The 13,907-nt window shown below is 42.8% G+C and overlaps 1 protein-coding gene across 6 annotated transcripts in view; it reads right to left on the reverse strand.

The window, feature by feature from the left end:
* The window catches only part of USP8 (ubiquitin specific peptidase 8), a 38,727-nt gene extending 33,945 nt beyond the window's left edge, over positions 1 to 4,782 (reverse strand). For 3 of the 6 annotated variants that reach the window (XM_061594855.1, XM_061594853.1, XM_061594850.1), the window contains exon 1: positions 4,518 to 4,782. The gene's annotated coding sequence lies outside the window, so the exon portion shown is untranslated. Of the gene's footprint in view, positions 1 to 4,430; positions 4,451 to 4,517 lie in introns of those variants that run through there. The other 3 variants (XM_061594856.1, XM_061594854.1, XM_061594852.1) reach the window with 2 other exon arrangements.
* Positions 4,783 to 13,907: the final 9,125 nt, after the last annotated feature.

Consider the following 13,907-nt stretch of genomic DNA (forward strand, 5'->3'; position numbering starts at 1 on the left):
TCTCCCTCTCTCTGCCTGAAAGAGATGCACTTGGGCCAAGAGAGAGACTTATGTGCATGTGTGAGACAGGGTGGGAGGTATGTATGAATGTGTCATCTGTATGTATGTGTAGTTTATGTGAGAGAGGGAGAGATGCACTTGCACAGAGAGGGAGAGGTTTATATGTGCTCTATATCTGTGAGAGAGGGGGGAGATACATTTGGGCAGGGAGAGGGAGAGATGCGTGTCTGCGGTCTCTATGTGAGTGGCAACTGTGTGCACATACTGTATGCATGCGTGTGAAGTGCGGTACTGCCACTCTGTATATTTTTCCTGGCACTGGGAAATGCTTCCTTCCTGGGAAGTGGTATTGGACAGCGACACCATCTGTGTGTGCTTGTGTGTGTGAAAACTCAATAGCGTGTGATCTCCACAATCAGAACCAAAAGGACATAGTTGACTTCCCACGGCAAGCATGAGGTTGTTCGGGGGGTGGGGAGCAGCAATGGCTGTACTGTCTAATTTTATGTTATGCCGTGCCCCCCATGGCAGCCATTTTGTGACTGGCACCCACAGCTGTTTCTCAAAATTCAAAATGTGACCACTGGTTGAAAAAAGTTTGGCAACACCTGCGTTAGTGCGTGCCACCACTAGAATAAAAGTTGTTCCACTCTTTATAAACTTCCCCCATTCAACATAGCTGGAGGCAGATTCCACACTCCAGTCTTAAGATCTTCCAAAAGGTATCTATTTAAAATGAGGAACTATATTTGTGTATCAAATATAGAACTGTATAAAAGTTGCTCTTTCACAGGGTGCAATTGCAGGCTTTATATATATCATGTTAACTTTTCAGGAAATGATACTCAGAAGCATTTTTTTAACGTATTGGCTAGCATTGCACCAGTTGAGATTTTAGAGAACTTAATGATCTGTTCTATTTCTCAGTAATAGGCTTCCATGTTTATTAAGGATATGAGTAAGCAAAGTTTGGACTCCTCCAGCATCCTTAGTGTATATGTGTCAGCTATATTGTAAAATGCTAAACACAGCAATTAAATTACACTCAGAGTAGACACACTAAAATTAATGCCTTAAGTAACTTAAGTCCACTGATTTCAATGGCTCTACTCAGAGTATGATTTCCAGAACAATCCTAACAATGTCTAATTAAAAGTAAGTCTGGTTGAATTCAATGGGGCTTGCTCCCAGGTAAGTGTGATTAAGGCTGCAGCTTAAACTGGGTATCACCCAGTGTACTAAAAATTCAGTCAGCTGATAAATAGTGATCATTTCCTGTCAATGCACTCCTCCAAACTGTTTTACTCATTGATACATAACTACTTTCAATTTGCAACACACATTTGCAAAATCCAAACAGCCTTTTCCCCATCTCTATTTTTTCTCAGCATTCCTGCTGTATCCTTAATAAGAGGAATGCTGTTAACCCACCTTCCCCTTAACTATTCCTGCCCTGCTCATACCAGATGAAAAAAAAATGTGTAAGTGATACAGATACTTTTTAAAGAACAAGAATAAAGAATCTCACAGAAATAAGGGGCTCTATGAAGAATAAAAAATGTAGAACTTATTTCTCTTGATTGCAGAAACCCATTTCTTCTCATTTGTTAAGAACAAGATTTTTTTTCAAAAAAATTCTTTACAAACCCTTTAAAATATTTGCATAAATAAGTACAAGTGCAAGATTGTGCACAGTCCTGTTATAGTCTGCTTTTGGAATAGGACTGTATACACTGTTGCAGTAGCATTTAGACCTGGACAAGAACTCTTAGACCACATCATGAATAACAGCACAGTTAAGAGACAATTTAACAACCCAGATCTATTAAAACTAGCAGAGCCTTTTGTGAATGAAGTTCATGGGATATTAACTGTACTTTCTTACCTGAAGTGGGTACTTGGATACAAGGATAAAAAAAGTAAAGCATGTATTCACTAACTATACAATAATTGTTAAAAGCTGTTCTCACTATGAGATGAGCAAAAGTAAACTGAATAATACAATTAACCATCATTCAAAGTTACCAGTCCTCAGTGCCCAGTTCCAACACATTTTTATCATCCAAGTATCAATCTGTTATTAATTGATGAAGTATCTAACATTTTTTAGGTGCTCTATAAAGATTTTTAAAGTTCCTGTCTGCAGACTTGGAGCCAATCAAGCTACATGCCATTGCCCCAATTTCTTCCTCCTTTTCATATTCCAATCCTTTTACTATTATCATTACAGATGTACTTTAACTCCCATTGTACCAGAAAATATTCTGATAACAAAGTAATGCAAGATTACCATGAACTTTGAGGCACAAGGAAGGGGCGCAGCTCAGCAGCAGAACACCTGCTTTGCATACAGGACGTCCTCCTAGGTTCAATCTCCCACATCTCCATATAGGGCTGGGAGAGATCCCTATCTGTTGACTGGCTGCGGCTCTCCGGGATTACATAGACAATACTGAGCTAGATGGACCAATGGTATGACTCGGTATAAGGCAGCCTCTTATGTTCCTGAGAAAATCTTAATGCATTCTCAAAGTATTTTAAACCTGTTCTCTTGATCCAAATATTTATTTATATGGCATACATCCTACGACCACTGAGAAAAGCAGAGTTCTCCATTGGATGCCTTATAGTCTGACTACATTGTTTTCGCAGGAGGAATCAGCTCAAGTGTGCAGAAATTGGTGTTAAAATAGCAATTGGTACCGTAACCTTACCATTTACTGGTTGCGTTCACACATATACTATCATTAACACGTAAGTGTAGGAATAGGAAAGCATGGATGTAGTTCCCCATTATATACTGTGGCTTGAGTCATAAGGATGACAGAGAGGCTGCTGGGAAATCTAATAGCTCTTACACACACATCAGACAGCAGTGGGTAAATAAGGTAAGTAGAGTTCTACCAGTTAACAATTTGCTGCGACAGAGTACAAATCTCACCAATCCACCAGCTTCTAGAAGTAACTGTATAAATACTGAAGGATAAGGTAATCAGGTGATATGACTTAAAGCACAGGACATCCCCATTGTCCTCACCATCTGTGGACCTCCCACATGAAGACAGCACCATGCACTCATGCTCTTAGAATGTGTTAGAACAGTCTAGGAACACTCCCTCTTGAATACCTCTTGGCACAATGACCCAAGTGTTCGCTTATGCTTAAAATTCAACCGCAATGTGCATGGGAAGGCTTGGGAGGCAAGCCCACTGCAAATCACAATGTACAAATTAAAACTCTCTGCTTACGTCACCAAACTACTTCCATATATGAATTGCCATTCCTCTCCTATGCGCTGATTATCACGTGCTTGTTTGGCACAATTCACAGGCATCATTACAAATACACACCATGGGAAGAAGGAGGTATCTACAGCTTCCCAGTACACAGACACATCTAAACATGGGGATGTGACACATCCTCATCTATGTATGAGGTTCCCTATGTATGAATTTCATCTTGGGTCAAGTAACGCCAAAGATGTTTTGCAGACTTCCTAAGGGCCTGGTTACATAGTATTATTATTCTGATGTGTACACCTCTTTGTTTAAGCATACATTTATAAAAGACATAAACTGTGAATGTGCCAAACAAACATTTGAAAACATGGCTATCCCCCAGAGCAGGCATTCCCTGACTGTGGTCCATGAGCTTCATTCCAATGGTCCACGGCATGCCCCCCCCAAACATTAATACTGATTTTTACTTGTATTTTAATGCTTCTATTATTTTTTATATTGTATTTTATTGAATTACTGTTTGAAGTTGAACTCTTTATTATTATTATTATTATGGAGAGAACGTTGTAATGGAATTCAAATTGCAATACAAGAAAATACAAGGAAAAAAGAAACATGCAATAAAAAACATACAATGCCTAGCAAAGAGCATTACAACTGCTTCAACAGGCGGGACAAAAACCACACAAAAGTCTGCCAAGACCCTCAGCGGTTTTCAAGCGGTCTCTGGGGAAAGAAGTTTGGGAACCATTGCCCTAGGGGGGCTTGTCAAAAAGGGCCAGGGTTGGCTGCGGTCCTCTGACGACTAGATCCTCCGTAGTTAAAATCGTGCTTGACCTGTAACGTGTGAAAACACCACCACCGGGAATCTCTCAAGGTCATATTCTAACGTTGTGGGCATCAGGGGGCAGGACGCCAAGTAGCTCCGTCCCACTGTTGACTTTCTCTCAACCTTCCGTCCTTTCGGGGCTGCCCGCCTCCCCCATTTCCACTTCACCCTCCTACGCCGTCACCATCCCGGGCTCCTTACAGGCCCACAAAGGCCCCTCCATACCCGACGCTACCCCCTTGCTCTGTGGAAACCCCAGAAAGAGGGAATCCCCACAGACGCGCCGCTCCACGCTGACACCTCTCCTCTGAATTCCCCAGCCCCCCACCCCAAGTTGTCCCGGCAAGAGCCCAGCCGCCCACCGCGGGGCTGTTCGGAGTAACCAGGAAAGGCCGCTTCTCCTCCTCCTCGCCGGGCCTTCCGCGGCTCCCCGCGCTGTTGGCACTCACCGCGGCGGGGGTCTCGCAACTGCCTCCACCTCCGCCTCCCGACCCGGGGCAGGCCCATGTCCCGGCGGCGAAACGGCTGAGGGAGATGTTCTACAACGCCATCGCTTCCGAGGCGGAACTGGGTCTTCTTGAGGCAGAGCAATCGCTAGTGGGCGGGCGTAGTTTTCTCCCCTCAGCGGCTTGGCTTGGCTGGGCCCAGCCTTCCTCGGAAAGGGGCTGGGCTGCCGGGATCGGTCGGGGCTGCTGCTTGCGGGCGGGCGGGCGAGCGAGCGAGCGAGCTCGGCTGGGGTTCCCTGAAAGGGCTTCAAAGGCCGGTTATGGCAACAGCTGGTTTGCGGACGAGGTGGTAGGGTTACCTAAAAGGCGGCCCGGACGCCTGGGTTCTGTCACAGAGATTGCCACCCCTTTCAATAATGAGTAGAGATAAGGTTATTTTTTTAATTATTAGTTTGAAGTAGGCCTGGCGATACCACGAAAACTCACTCCACAGCGCATCATGTTATGTGCAACCCTACGGTGTTTACTACGGGTATTTACTCGGAAGTGACCCCCACTTTGCTCGGTGGGGCTTACTCGCGTTTTGAGAGCCCATCATAAGTGGAAAAAGTTAAGGACGTAGTTGTCCGTATTTTCCCTGAAGGGCGGATTGCAGGTCTGCAAAAACTTCAGTTAGCGCTGCCCCCAAAATATGTGGGTCCTGTACTCAGAGTAGACCCACTGAAGTTAACAGACATGCCTAATTTAAGTTCATTAATTGAGTGGGTCTACTCTGAGTAGGGCCTTTGTTGTTATGTGCCTTTAAGTCGATTTCGATTTATGGCGACCCTATGACTCTGACCTCCAAGAGCATCTGTCCTGAACCGCCCTGTTCAGATCTTGTAAGTTCAGGCCTGTGGCTTCCTTTATGGAATCAATCCATCTCTTGTTTGGTCTTCCTCTTTTTCTATTCCCTTCTGTTTTCCCCAGCATTATTGCCTTTTCTAGTGAATCATGCCTTCTCATGATGTGTCCAAAGTATGATAACCTCAGTTTCAACATTTTAGCTTCTAGTGACAGTTCTGGTTTAATTTGTTCTAACACCCAATTATTTGTCTTTTTTGCAGTCCGTGGTATGCACAAAGCTCTCCTCTCTTGAGAAAGCAGTTTCTTCAAACAGGGTTACCAGTGTCAAATATACTCTGTTATGTACTGTACTGTTTTAATGGTTTTTAAAAATGTGTTTACATTGCTATACATCACCCTAATACTTTATGAGAGGGAGGTGTGCACTTTTATAAAATAAATACATTTTAAATGTTCCTTTATAGTCATATAGTGTTGGGGTTTTTTGTCTTCCTTCACTTTGAAAACTGAAATTGCTGTGTGAAGTTAAGAAGCTGGCATGAACCAGTTTTCCAGTTCTCCAATAAAAGTAAACAATGATACCAGATACCCATGATTATTATACAATAAAGCTTTTGATGGTGTTTTGTGCTATGCCCCACAGAGTGGCTGAACTGTCCATATTGTACACCTTTTTTAAGGTGACAGATTTGCTGTTTTCTGTGTTGCAAAAATAAAAATAAAAATGAAGGAACAGAAGGAGATCTGAACTTCTTGGAGAGAACCAGTAAGTCATTCCCATTTTTCTACTCCAGAAAAGCTGAAAGCCTGGTCAGGTTTCACTACCAGTTCATAGGGATATTGGGAAGGAGGAACAAAATAAGGATTGTAAACACTTTGCACTGAACCTAAAATTGCAATCCTAAGCATATATGAATTCTACTGAAGTTAGTTGTACAAATTGTTAAGCAAACATATTTAGGATTTGGAACATCTGAGCTCTCAGTTTCCACAGTAGGCTTCTGCACACATCATTTTCAGTCTACACCTAAAATAATTTAAAAGTGTGAACACAAGAAGTGTGTTTCTGAACAGTTATACTTACCAGAGAGTGAAAAAACTCAGGTTTGCTCTGCATAATGGGTGAAATAGGTTACTTTGCAAACTCAACAGGAAAACTGGAGGCAGGGTTGAATCAACAAGAGGGCTGCAGTGGAATTTTTAACTGGATGCACAAGCTTTTTGCTGTTTTGATTGTCCTAAGTTTCAAGTCTTATCTTCTGGACTACAGTGTAATGGAAGGCAGGGTGTCCTAAACTCATGTTCTCTGTCTCGTCACTACAAGGCTACATAAAGCAAAGGCCATAATCTAACCCTAAATAAAGATAACAAAAGAAATTTAGAAATTTAGAAATTAGAATGCTTTGGGAATGGAGAAGCCATTTTGTACTAAAGTTTTATTTGCACCCAGTAACATTATTTAAGGTGAAGCCAGTTAGCGGCCTAGAGTCCTTTCTTACAAAATGGCCCCTCTAATTTAAGAAATTAGTATCGCTTTAGCAGCTTTGTCAAATTAAATATCACCACAGCTGTTCATACTGTGTAAGTGAAACCTGAAAAACAGAGAAACTATATTCAGGTTTTATCAGATAAAACAGTTCAATCTTGCTTGTACAGGCAGCCACAAAGCATGTTATGGAATCCTTCTTATGAAATGTTACCCTATAGGATTGTTTGTTGCAGCATGGTACTATCCTGACTCATAAAACTGTGATTATAAAACAGGTGATCTGTCTATAACATACTTAATCTAGACATAGCATGCAGAGTGGTGTTAAAATAATTGCCATTTAGCCGCACAGTATAGAGAAATGGCTGGCAACATCTAGATTTGGCAAGCTATATCACAGGTGGTTAAAACATAAAATGCTCTGTACATATAAAGACTGTATAAAATTCATAAAAGTAGTAAGTATAGCAACTAGAGAAATAAGTGACCCAGAACGACATAGTTGCACATGTGCAACCACAAAATGCTGTAACAGTTGTTCAGGAACACAATTCTGATTATTACCCATCCAGGCACTTTTTGGTGAAGGATAATAAATCTAATAACAACAAAATACAATAGAGGGCAAGTTTGTAATTGTTTATAAAAGTGCCCACTTTTCAGCAGCTTCAGTCCTCCTAGCCATGGATGCTAATGGTGCTCTGGGCTGGAGATTAGGGTTGTATCCGTCTTAAGTCGTACTTCACATATACCCATTTAAATTAATCAGACCTAAGCTAATCAATTGGCCTATTCTGAGTAGGACTAACATTGGCTACCCCAGTTACTAGCTTAAAATGCAGGAAATCCATTTTTCAGTAGATAACTGCCTGACCTTGCCTTCAATAGCATCAAGCCACAATCCTACGCATACACGCTGCTTGACAGTACTCTTGATCACTCGTCAGTGAACTGAATTCCATAGGACTTATTTCCAAGTGTGATTGCAGTCTTGCTTGGAAATAAATGCCAGTTAAATTAGTAAGTTACTTGCAAGTAAACAGGTGAAAAACGTGGGCAAATAAAAGTATTTTACATGCAATTTACATCAGTATTACAGAGTGCACATCATTAATCTTTTTAAAGTATTTTGGGTTGTACATTTTCTAGAACCATTTCAATTCTGATTCAGGCCTGGCTTTGGTATGCAAACTGCCTTGGTCACCCTGTAAGATGGCCTGTGTTGAGAGAGAGACATGGGGAGTGTGACTCAGTTGATTTTCCTTGATCTCGTAGCAGCTTTTGATATCAACCATGACATCCTTCTAGGGAGATTGTCCGAGTTTGATATTGGGGGCACTGTATTTGCAGTGGTTTCACTCTTATTTGGCCAGCTCCAGGTGGTGGTTCTTGGGGAGCATTGCTCAGTATGGGGTCCCACAGGGGTTGGCTATGTCCCCCATGTTGTTTTAATTTTACATGAAACCACCGAGTGCAGTTATAGGGAGTTTTGGAGTGCTATGCCATCAGTATGCTAATGACACATAGCTCTATTTCTCCTTTTCATCTTATGCAGGTGAGGCAGTAAATGTGCTGAATCAGTGCTTGGCTGCATTAATGGACTGGATAAGGGCCAATAAACTGAAACTTAATCCAGGCAAGTCAGATGCTGTTAGTGGGTGGTTCCTCTATCCATCCGACTAGCATGCAGCCTGCTGTAGATGGGGTCACACTCCATCGAAAGGAGCAGGTTCATAGTTTGGGGTTCTGCTGGATCTCATTGCTGTTATTTAGCAGCTTAAGTTGGTAGTCCAATTTATAACCCTATCTAGATAGAAATAACTTGGCTACAGTAATCTATATTCTGGTATCCTCAAGATTGGACTACTGAAATGTGCTTTATGTGGGGCTGCCTTTGAAAATGGTTCGGAAGGTTCATTTAGTGCAACATCCAGCTACCTGACTGTTAACAAGTTCAAGGCAAACAATCCTATAACACTAATTCTGTTACAACTACACTGGTGGCCTGTATGCTTCTAAGCCCAATTAAAAGGGCTGGGTTTGACCTATAAAGCTCCTTACTGCCCAGGACCCCAATATGCTCTAAAACTCCTTTCCAGATATGAACCTACCCAAACCCTTAGATTGTCTTCTAGGGCCCTTCTACAGGTCCCCACTGTGAGGGAGACTTAGAAGATGGTAAGGGAGAAGGCCTTTTCAGTTGTGGCTGTGAAATGTTGTCCCCAGAGAGGACTTACGATGTTTTGTTGTCAGTGTACTGCCAAAGCTTCCTGTTGCTGTTTGGCAAGGGCTGTTTTAGTGTGTGTGTGGTGCATGCAAATAAACTGCAGGTCTTTTGTATGAATCTGTTAATGGTATAATGGGTTTGTTTTTAAATATGTTGTAAGTCACGAATTTCATGAATTTCAGTTGGTGCAGCTCGAGGAAGTGGACAAGGTGCTTGGAATGGTGCGGGCGACCACGTCTGCTCTGGACCCTTGCCCATCTTGGCTAGTGAAGACTAGCAGGGCTGTAACCGCCGGCTGGGCCAGGGAGGTAATAAATGCCTCCTTGAGAGAGGGAGTAGTCCCTGGTAGTCTCAAGGAGGCAATAATAAGACCTCTTTTAAAGAAACCTTCTCTGGACCCAGATGTTTTGAACAACTACAGACTGGTGGCGAATGTCCCTTTTTTGGGCAAGGTTCTGGAGCGGGTGGTTGCCGGCCAGCTCCAGGCGCTCTTGGATGAAACCGATTATCTGGATCCATTTCAATCCGGTTTTAGGTCCGGTTTTGGCACTGAAACAGCCTTGGTCGCCCTGTATGATGACCTTTGTTGGGAGAGGGACAGGGGGAGTGTGACTCTGTTGATTCTCCTTGATCTCTCAGCGGCGTTTGATACCATCGACCATGGTATCCTTTTGGGGAGGCTCGCGGAGTTGGGAGTTGGGGGCACTGCTTGGCAGTGGCTCTGCTCCTACTTAGCAGATCGTCGCCAGAAGGTAGTGCTTGGGGAACATTGCTCGACACCCTGGACTCTCCATTGTGGAGTCCCTCAGGGGTCGGTTTTGTCCCCCATGCTTTTCAACATCTACATGCAGCCTCTGGGTGCGGTCATCAGGAGTTTTGGAGTGCGTTGCCATCAGTACGCTGATGACACGCAGCTCTACTTCTCCTTTTCACCTTCCACAGGTGAGACTGTTGATGTGCTGAACTGTTGCCTGACCGCGATAATGGACTGGATGAGAGCTAATAAACTGAAACTCAATCCAGACAAGACTGAGACACTGTTGGTGAGCTCTTTCCCTGCTCAGATGGTGGATGCTTATCCTGTTCTAGATGGGGTTACACTCCCCTTGAAGGAACAGGTTCGTAGTTTGGGGGTCCTTTTTGACCCTTCCTTGTCGCTCGAGGCTCAAGTGGCCTCGGTGGCATGGAATGCGTTTTACCACCTGCGCTTAGTAGCCCAACTACGCCCCTATCTGGACAGTGATGATTTCGCCTCGGTTGTCCACGCTCTGGTAACTTCTAGACTGGATTACTGTAACGCGCTCTACATAGGGCTGCCCTTGAAGACTGTTCGGAAACTTCAGCTAGTGCAAAATGCGGCAGCCAGGCTGTTGACGAGGACCAATCGGTCTGCGCATATAACACCTGTCCTGGCTCGCTTGCACTGGCTACCTATTTGTTTCCGAGCTAGATTCAAGGTGCTGGTTTTGACCTATAAAGCCTTACACAGTGTGGGACCGCAATACCTTATGGAATGCCTCTCCCGCTATGAACCTACCCATTCACTTCGTTCAGTATCTAAGGCCCTCCTCCGGGTACCAACTCACCAGGATGCCCGGAGGACTGTTACTAGATCTAGGGCCTTTTCTGTGGTGGCCCCCGAATTATGGAACAGCTTACTGGAGGAAATACGCCTGGCGCCTACGGTTCTTTCTTTTAGGCGCCAGGTTAAGACCTGGCTATACTCCCAGGCATTTTAATGTTTAATGCTTTATGTTTAATGTTTTTAGTTTAATGTGTTCCTTTGTTACTGATTTTATTCTATATTGTATTTTAATCTCGTTTTGTACACCGCCCAGAGAGCTATTAGCTATGGGCGGTCTAGAAATGAAAATAAATAAATAAATAAAATATAATGGGTTTGTTTTTATATATGTTGTAAGTCACTCTGAGACCTTTACATCACAAGTGATTTGACAAGTCTAATAATGTCAAATGCTCGAAAGGAAAAAAATCAAGATATTTCTATTAATATAAAGTAAGATAAAGGGTTACAAAGATTTCAATTTATCCCTGCTTTATTTTTTTAAAAGGTTACCCAAGATTGTCCACCTATAGCTTTTAATATCAACTTTTTATCATTTACAGCTAATCTCGTACAGCAAGTTCCAACTCCTGAATTAATAATTCACTAATACGCAAAAAAAATCTTGCGGTTTAAGAACTTACCTATAGCCAACAGGTATTTCTATCAAACTTTAAAAAGCAGCGAAATTCAGCAGCTATAGTGAATGTACCAGTGGAACAGGAGACCTGACCTCCTCTCTGAGACATTATACTGCCCTATAAATTTGTAAAAATGACAACACAACTTGGGTTAGTCTTTTCACAATCCAATCCACTTCCAGTGTAGCTTGGAAGAATTTGGTGACATGTGTCTCTGGGCATATGGTGAGTGGTGGCAACACCTGCCATCTCCAAAGATCGAGACTTACATTTTTGTATGTTTGTTGGTGTTCTTATTACTTTGCTTCTTTCCTGTGTTACTACTGTTTCTACAGAGAATCTAACCTAGAAAATTGTATTATTCATCCTAGAAATTTGTCACATTTATTTTTATTAATTTCAAAGCCTTTTTATTGGTCAATGTCACATGATGGTGAAGATGGTTAACTGGAGGTTATCTTCTATTTCGGGTGCATTAAGAGTTGATTCTGAAACTGCAGTTTGATGTCCCTGGAGTGGACAGGGGAGAAGGAAGAGGAGGGAGGAGGAAGGGAGAGGAGAAAGGGGAAGGCAGGTCTGATAATTTGCATGCTTATCGAGTTCAATGGGATTTACCCCAGTGCAATCATGCTTAGACTAGATAAAACTAACTATGGAGGAGGAGGGGATTGGAAGGAAGGGGCAAATGAATGGGGAGGGAAGGGATAAAAGAGAGGATAGAAGGGATGAGGAGGGGAAGGTAGACTTGATCATTTGCAGGCTTTTTGAATTCAGTGGGATCTACTCCTAATACAATCATGCTTAGGATAGGTGAAACTGACTTGGGAGAGGGAAGGGAAGAGATTGGGTTGGCAGGCACTGGGCAGAGGGAAAGCCCCTTTCCTTTCCAAAAGGAAAACATTGTGATCATTGCTTTTCAGGGTTTCCCTCAACTTTTTATTCTACAGCAGGCACATGTTGTCACCCATCCAAATTAAAACCAAAGCTGTCACTGGGCATATCCACACCAGACCTTTATTTCACTTTAGATGGTCCTGGCTTCCCCCAAAGAGGAGCTGTTTCTCAGCTGTAAGTTCACCATTCTGAATTTGAAGCCCGATTCCCAGTTAGGAACTTGACATTTATCGGTGCAAACAAACCTATTTTTCAAACACACATTCTGGCCTTTTATTGCTTGGTACAGTTGCAAGCAAGTAGACCAAACATGACTTCAGGTGCTAGCACTCTCCATCCAGGGTACAACCAGCAACTTGGTTCCACCTTTGGATTTCCACCTTCTAAACCTGGCCAAGAGGACTTGGTGTTCTTGGGTCTTGCTCCATACACCCTCATATCGCAGTCTGGTAGTTTGCATATTGGGCATGTTTCATCTAAGTCTGCATGGTGGCTCTCTGTCCTTACTTAGTACAGAACAGGTAGTATCTCACACTGTGAGTGTTCACTGTGGAAAGCTTTGAAGCATAAGGCCTCCATTGTGTTCATTAGCTCTAAAGACAAATCCCATTCTTGGTCCAATTCAGTAAAGGTCAAGTCTTGTAGAGCACTGGCCCTCCCTTTGCCAATAAATGTACTTAAATTATCACATCTGTTGGCCACACAGCACAACAAAAACCTTAGCCCTCTTCAGGCATTCAAAAGGATGCGTGAGGGCTCCAGCTGGGTAGGGTGTGTGTGCATGCCAGCCCCTCTTCTTCTGACCTTTGCACATTTAATGCAAAGATCTGCAAGTTTTGAACAGTATTCACTTGAACTTGATTAGACTCCGCCAATCAACTGGGAACCCTGACTGCACAGAATCCCCCTCCAAGTCCTTTGTGAAGATCTATCTATGTGGAAATGCTGAGGCTTGGGCCTGCTTGTGAGGCCCCTCCCTGATAAGCCCATATACACTCTCTCTGAACACATTAAGAGGACTTCTGACTAGACTAAAAAGGTGAACCAGCATTCTCATTTCTTGTGACGGGGCTTTGCTGCCTTTGCCTCCATAAAATTGGCCCAAAACCACCTTTTGAATAAGGCACAATGAAGGAATCTTTTTGAAGAACACAGGGGTGGCAAGCCCATGACACTGGTTTCTTCTCTTATAGCAAGGCAGAGCAGATAATATGAATATATTTGATCAATTACGTTGTTATCAGCAAATCTAGTATTCCACCAAGTTCTTTTCAGCTAATACATATTGCGCTCATACTGTCTAGAACAATGCTCACTTCCCGTTTTAGTCTTGGATAACCCTAAAGCTTGTTAGTCCCTTTAGCTCTGATTCCATTATCACGAATATGTGACTTAGTAGCCACTGAGAAGGTTGATATTCCTCTCAACTGCATTTCACATTCAAACTGTGCAGCCAAATAAGTCATCCTAGATCAGCTTGTAGGGAATCATTAACAGCTCTGATGTACCTGGATAGCTCAAAAAATATTTCAACACTCCTATAAAATGCATTACAGCATGATTGTTATTCACCTTATTTTCTGTTAACAATTCTGACTTTCTTATAGCAAGATAGATAAAGCTACTCTGTTGCAACTATGTCCCAATTACCAACAGCATTTTATTAATTTAATTTATATCCTGCCCTTCCTCCCAGCAGGACCCCAGGGACACAAACAAAAGGACCAAAAAC

This window comes from Rhineura floridana, chromosome 14 (genome assembly GCF_030035675.1).
Source record: "Rhineura floridana isolate rRhiFlo1 chromosome 14, rRhiFlo1.hap2, whole genome shotgun sequence".
NCBI lineage: Eukaryota > Metazoa > Chordata > Lepidosauria > Squamata > Rhineuridae > Rhineura > Rhineura floridana.